General features: G+C 39.9%; 1 pseudogene; it reads left to right on the top strand.

Annotated features, from left to right (window-relative positions):
- The first annotated feature begins 5,916 nt into the window (after positions 1-5,916).
- Positions 5,917-6,426, top strand: LOC148017104 (uncharacterized; annotated as a pseudogene).
- Positions 6,427-6,988: the final 562 nt, after the last annotated feature.

A 6,988-nucleotide genomic window follows, 5' to 3' on the forward strand; every position in this document is an offset into this window, starting at 1 on the left:
GGCAGCATCCAATGCTATGGCAAGAACTAAAGTAGTGGTGGGTAGGAGGATCAATAGAGTAGGCTATAGCTAACTTACATGAGCATGACATAGTAATGCAGATACTGATTTTGACATTGTACTCAGTGCCCAAGTCCTTGCACATTAATGCTTTCTGGGAAGGCACTAAAATGCATGCAGTCTTACCGATCCTAGTTCTAGGTGATACCATGAGAAAGGGAATCGTAGACATGGGGGCATGAGTCAATGTACTTAGCCACACAGTGCTCCAGGCTTGGGGTAACCCACTTGTCCCCAAGAATGCTAGATTTAATGTCACACTAGCTAACGGAATGAAAGTAAAGCTATTCGGAGTACTAAAGAAGTGGCCATTGAAGTTCGGGGGAGTCTAGTTCTTCGTAGACTTCATAGTTATGAAAGGAGTGGACTATGACATCCTATTAGGGCGACCCTGGATATGCAATGCATGAGTCATAGAAGGCTGGGGCAATGGTCTGATCTTCCCAAGTAATCGAACAGAAGTGGTAAGGGTAGAGATGGATACTTGGACGACTACACTAGTCGACTTAGATGCCATCTTAGCCATGCTAAAGGGTGATGTGCAAGTTAGAAAATTGTATAGGCCGCTCACCAAGTATATCCCTTGCCTTGAGGATGAGCGAGATTGGATGCAGTGCTAGCGATGATTGATCTGCCATTCTCGGATAATGGGAGTACGAGCAAGCGCTAAGGCAATCGGTAAGCCTAGTGACACACCCTCAGTACCAGTCTGCATGATGGCTAGGAGCTCGCATAGACAACCCAACCCTGTCATATTCCATGTACTGAACAAAAGGCGAGAACTCCTTCAGATCTTAGAGCATCTCACGAACAAGCTAGTTGGCAACCCAGTAGCCAATTATCAAGCCACTCAAGGATCACTTAGATGAACCCAAGTGGCGGTGGACTAAGGTGCACAACCTGAACTTAATGTACAATTGGGCCTTAGTCATTGATCAAAAGGAAACACCGTATCAAGACTTAGGAGATGACGAGTAGTCGGATGAGGATAATTCTAATGATGAATACGAGAACTGCTACTCCTTCAGTGATGACGAGAGAAAAGGAGAGATTGATACGATAGAATATGACACTGAGGGATATGTAATTGAGAAAATATGGGCAGAGTCCAAACCTCAAAAAAGAAGAACACTTTTATAATTGAGAGAGGAGTCATGTGCATGGATTGTGATCGCACGTGGTTGGAGCATAGAGGAGCAATTGCCTATGAGCACACTGACCTGGTCCAACCGAGTGCCGCACCATAATTCAAGATAGATTCACTCTTTGAGCTATGACCGCCAGGAGAGACCCCCTCTTCTAGCGAAGGTGGAGAGTTTGATTTTGAGTTGGAAGTAAGCTCAGACAGTGATCCTAAAATACCTTGACCCACCTAAGACCAGACACACCAATACCACTCCACCTAAGGCGCAGAAGATTGTTGAAGGAAGAATGAAAGAAACAGCCTAAGGAACTGCAAGTTGAGGAGCAAAGAAAGCTGCACGACTTGTCGAAACGATTCACGAAGTTTAAGAAATGTGATAGGGTAGCAATCTTACTGGGAGCCAAACAAGAAGGTCAAGCAAGTGAACTAATAGAAGGGCCAGTCACAAAGTCAAGGAGGTTAATCTAGCTAAGGAAGGGGAGGCACCTTGACCTGTCTTTATAGTCGATGACTTGACCGAGGAGGAGGAAGCCAGTCTCATTTCTCTCTTACGGGAGTACATAGATGTCTTTGTTTGGTCCCACAATGACTAAAAGGGGTAGATTCGAGTGTAGTGACTCACAATATACCCATGACACCCGATGCAATGCCAATCAAGTAGTGACCATATCCTATGAACCCCAAGCATGCTCATGCTATCAAATAAGAAATCAATAAACCGTTCATAGTAGGATTCATTTACGAGATTGAGCACACGAACTGGGTCTCACCCATAGTGATCATATTGAAGAAAAATGGAAAAATTAGAGTGTGCGTCAATTACAAGAAAGCCAATACTCCTACCAAGAGAGGCAATCACCCATTGTCGTATACGCATATGCTCGAGTGAGTAGCTAGTAAAGAGGCCTACAATTTTTTGGATAGTTTCTCAGGGTACAATCAGGTGCAAGTACATCCTGATGATACGCACAAGATTCCATTCGCCACTGAGTGCCTACATAGTCATGCCCTTTGGGTTGACAAACACAACAACCACATTCCAAAGGCTTATGTTTGCCATCTTCAAGGACATGCTTAGGCGAGAGCTAGAAGTATTTGTTGATGACATGTATGTCCATTCGAGCTCCGGCAGTCTTTAAACGATGTGGCTGGTATCGTGTCTCTTGTTGAACCCCCCTTAAAGTGCCAATTTTGGGTAAAACATGGATGCATCCTAGGGCACATGGTGTCAAAGAACGGCATTGCCACATAGACTTTTCGAAAGTTAGGGTTATTATCGATCTACCACCACCATCCGATTACAAGGGAGTTTAGTGCTGCTTAGGCCATACGGGGTATTATCAGAGATTTGTACTGAACTATGCATTGATTGCTAGGCTTCTATACAAGTTGATGATAATATTTCAATAGATCGAGGAATGCTAGTGCACATACGAGGAATTGAAGAAGGCTCTAACCACAACACCAATCCTACAATCCCCTAACTAGACCATAACCTTCCACATTCACATTGGCACTTCAAAGTTTGCTGTGGGAATTGTGTTGTGCCAGCCTGGTGAACATAATGTAGACTATCTAGTGAGCTTTGCTAGCAAACAACTCATAGATATGGAAATGAACTACTCAACAACATAGAGAGAGGGTTTAGCCATGGTGTTTTTTGTAAATAAAATTTGGCATTATATTTTGTCTACGCCTTTTACCTTCTTTGTTGACCATCAAGCTATGCTATATCTCGTTAACAAACGTTGTGCTACAAGACGCATTGCTCAATCCACAAGAACATTGTCTCCCGTCACTCTTTTTTTATCCCAATGGCATAGATAGCTGCGCTATGGCTAAATTAATGCTTAGCCCTCTTAGAAGATATAAATGATAGCCGCTTCATCCTCTGCAATCCATTTCTTTCAACTACCACTCTCCAAGTACATCTGAACCTTAAGGGATACATGCAGAGCTGGAAATTCCTTGAAAAATCTCTTAAGCCCCTAGAACCACCCTCTCACGACTCGGCTCTGATGAAGACTAGCTTCTTGTCATATTTATGTAATTCAAAAAAGAAAAAGAAAAAGAAAAAGACAAAGAAAAAGAAAAAGAAAAGCAAAGGAAAAGGAAAAGAAAGAAGAGAATATGAGGAAAAGAGAAGGAAATCACTAGAAAATCAATCAAATCACCTCACTACACGTAGATCATAGTCATTGCACCCAAGGGTCCTCAAGTTAGGTGCGTCCGGTGGCTTTGGTCGGCCGGCTCCCTAGCCCATTTTGATTCCCCACATCACGCATAGGGCACATCAAGGGCAGCACATACCTAGGGGGGTCACACTCACCTGTCCTACGCTGCACCCAACCACCACACCTCCCTTACCCATAAATTGGGTCCTCAAGTATGGGACAATACCTAGACCTAGCTCCCAGTTCCACTAGCACAAGCACAATGCACCACACAATAAGGTAGACACTCCACTCCCCCTAGTAGGTAGTAGTGCACTTCTTTTCTTTTTAGCACCCACTTGGGAGGACCCATCATCTACTCCTCGGCCTCCTTCACCTCAACATTTTGATCAGTATCTTTCCAACAACCAAACCCCAAGAGGCCCCATCATCATCCACTCTCCTACGATCCTTCAAATCACCGAACCCTCATCAACATAGGTACGCAAGTGCCATGGGACTAGCACTCGTTTAGGAGGGGGGTAATGTTAACCCCAATTCAAGACGGAGCAAAAGAAGTCCAATAAAGTCCAAGAAAACTCCAAATGTGGACACAAAGAAAGAAGTAGAAAGGGAAACGGCCAAAAGTGAAAGGGTAGCCTCAAAAGCTAAGTCAAATGAAAAAGTGCATATTTAAATGCAAGGCGTCCCCTAAAACTTTTGTAAAAGAGCGCTAGGCTCCCTCCTGTGCAAATTCTAAAGGGTAGACAAGTGTAGGTAAAGAGAAAGGGCGGCTAGAAGGGAAAGGGAAAAAGGGGACCTTGCCACAAGGGCCAGTCATGTAAAAAAGGGAATGGGTGCCCAATGGGATAATGGTTTTGTATATAAACTCAAAAAGTGAATGAGAAGCTCATTCTTTAGTATGTTGCTAAAGTGAACTCTTCTTCTTCCCTTCTTCTCTCCTTCTTGCTTGCTTGTGTGTGCTTGAGAGAGGGAGTGTGAGGGTGTGAGAGACTGAGTGTGTGAGGGTGAGGGATCAAGGAGAAGAAGCTCTCCATCATCTCCTCTCTTCTTCTTCTCTTCTCTTCTCTTCTCTTGTCTCACGCATGGCTATGGAGGATGGAGCTTGGAGGTGGAGGCTTGAGGATACTTGATCTCACATCACGAATCATGGAGCTACCAACTTGCTTGAGGGAGGAGGCTACTCATTCGAGCATCAAGGTAAGCTCAGTACACCCTAGTAGGATCGAAGACGCATCGGCTAGGTGAGAGATAGCCATTTGTGCACGCTTGAAACGGTTGAAACAATAAGCGGTCCGTGGGTCTTGGCGGTTGAGTGTGAGATCCCTCTACACAAGCTAATTTCATATATATAAAAAGAATCGCAATCTCACTCTCAATTTCACTCTCTTGTGCTCACAATCTCAATCACAATCACATTTATAGTCTCAAACTCAAATTTTGGAAGAAGATGATGATGAAGATGATTGTTCGCTTAGCTTTTTTTCCAATAATGGTATGCTTTCTAAGACAAGTGAATACCAAAATTGACACGATCCTTCCAAATCATCACTCACATATAAACCTGCCAAAACTAAGTCATAGTCTATGTATAATAGTTTATCTATTATACGAATTGACTTGATTGATGATGTGCGACTTGAATTGTAGGATGATCCCATGTATTCTGATATTTTGTTATTTTTCTATAAAAATTTGGGAGAAATTTATGATGAAAAGTTTCATATGCTTAAGGGAAATATTTATTATTTGAATCGTCTGTGTATTCCTATTGCTTCAAAATTCAAGAAAGAAATTCTTAAGAAATACCATAATTTTCCTTTCTCTGCTCATCTTGGATTTTCAAAGACTTACAACAAAGTCAAGAACTCATTCTTATGGCTAGGGGGATGAAGGACATTAGAACATATGTGAAAGAATTTTTAGAGTGCCAACACGTAAAAATTGAACAGAAATGCATGCTTGGTGAAATGCAACCATTGGATATACTTGACCAAAAGTTAGAATCTATGTCTATGGATTTTATCACTAAGTTGCCTGCTTTGCTAGGGGAGGGTATGATACTATCTTTATGGTAGTCGATAGACTCACAAAAATAGCACATTTCTTTCCCATGAAAAAGATTGACACCACTTTAAATGTAACTAAATTGTTTGTAAAATAAATCTTTTGTTTACATGGTATGCTCAAAAGTATTGTTTTTTATAGAGACTCAAAATTTACATCTAACTTTTGGTAAGCTACATTTAAAGCCATTGAAATTGAACTAAGAATGAAAATTGCATTTCATCCACAAACTGATGAAGAGATAGAAAGAGTGAATCAGGTTTTAGAAGATATGCTTAGAATGTATTGAAATGAAAAAAAAAAACAATTAGATTGAATATTTAGCCTAAATTGAATTTTCATACAATAGTTCATGGCATACATCGATTAAAGTGACTCCATTGAAACAATGTATGGTTATAGCTATGTGACTCTTGTTCATTTTTTGATGCTTTAAATAGAGTAGAAAATTTAAAATAAATGCTTGAAACAATGGATAAGGAATTAAAAAGAATGAAGAAACACACTAAAGAGGCACAACTAAGATCTAAAAAAAGTTATGAGAAGAAAAAGAGAATATTAGAGTTTAATGAAGTTGATATGGTTTTCTTGAGAGTTGAACCTCGTCTAACTTTGTTTTTTGGGAAAGATAGAAGGTTATCTCTATGTTTTGTAGGACCATTCAAAATTCTAAAGAAGATTGGTTCACTTGCATATAAACTCGAATTGCCATCTCATGTCAAGGTTCATCATGTTTTTCATGCGAGTTTATTGAAAAAGTATGTTGCTAACTCTGATAATCTTTTGCAGGACAAGTTTATATTATAAAAAGATGGAACATTCAAGATGGAACTAGAATTAGTATTAGATCGTAGAGTTAGATATCTTAGAGGTAGAGATATTATAGAGGTGTTGGTGAAATGGGATACATATCCTATAGAGTATGCAACTTGGATTCATCTAGATAATTTGCAACAAGAATATCCATATTTTCAACTTTGAGGATAGAGTTTTTGGGAGAAGGGGAGAATGTGCCCTAATGAAGCCATATTGAACTTTTTTTGACATGTGTGTAGGTAGTGTTTGAAAATGACTTTTAGGTCATTTTAAGTGTTTTGACAAATTTTGGTAGTGATAAATTTTTGTCAAAATTTTTCTTAACTTTTAGGCTTAATACCTATTTTAGAATCTAATTTAGGATCAAGTGGAGCAGAATTTGGTCAAAGTTCATCTCATAGATTTCAAAGAGGAGATCAAGAAGAATATTTTGTTATCTCATAGGCTCGGTCCAATTCTTCACCATTTTAGAGATATGAGCCATTGAAAATGAATAACACTTCAAAAAAAAAAGTATCATGTTATTTGTGCTTTCTTTTCGTTTTTCATAGGTTTGTATGCAAGTGATGATTTAGAAGGATCATGTAAATTTTGGTATGCACTTTTCTTGGAAAACATGCCATTATTGAAAAAAGGCTATTTTTGGACGTGTAAAACTGTTATGGCAAAAAACTGTGTGAATAATCATCTTCATCGTGTTCTTATTCCAAAATCCAAGATTGAGACT

The sequence above is a fragment of the Lygodium microphyllum genome, chromosome 22, assembly GCF_053477565.2.
Source record: "Lygodium microphyllum isolate KBCC chromosome 22, Lygodium_microphyllum_v1.1.10, whole genome shotgun sequence".
Taxonomy (NCBI): Eukaryota; Viridiplantae; Streptophyta; class Polypodiopsida; order Schizaeales; family Lygodiaceae; genus Lygodium; species Lygodium microphyllum.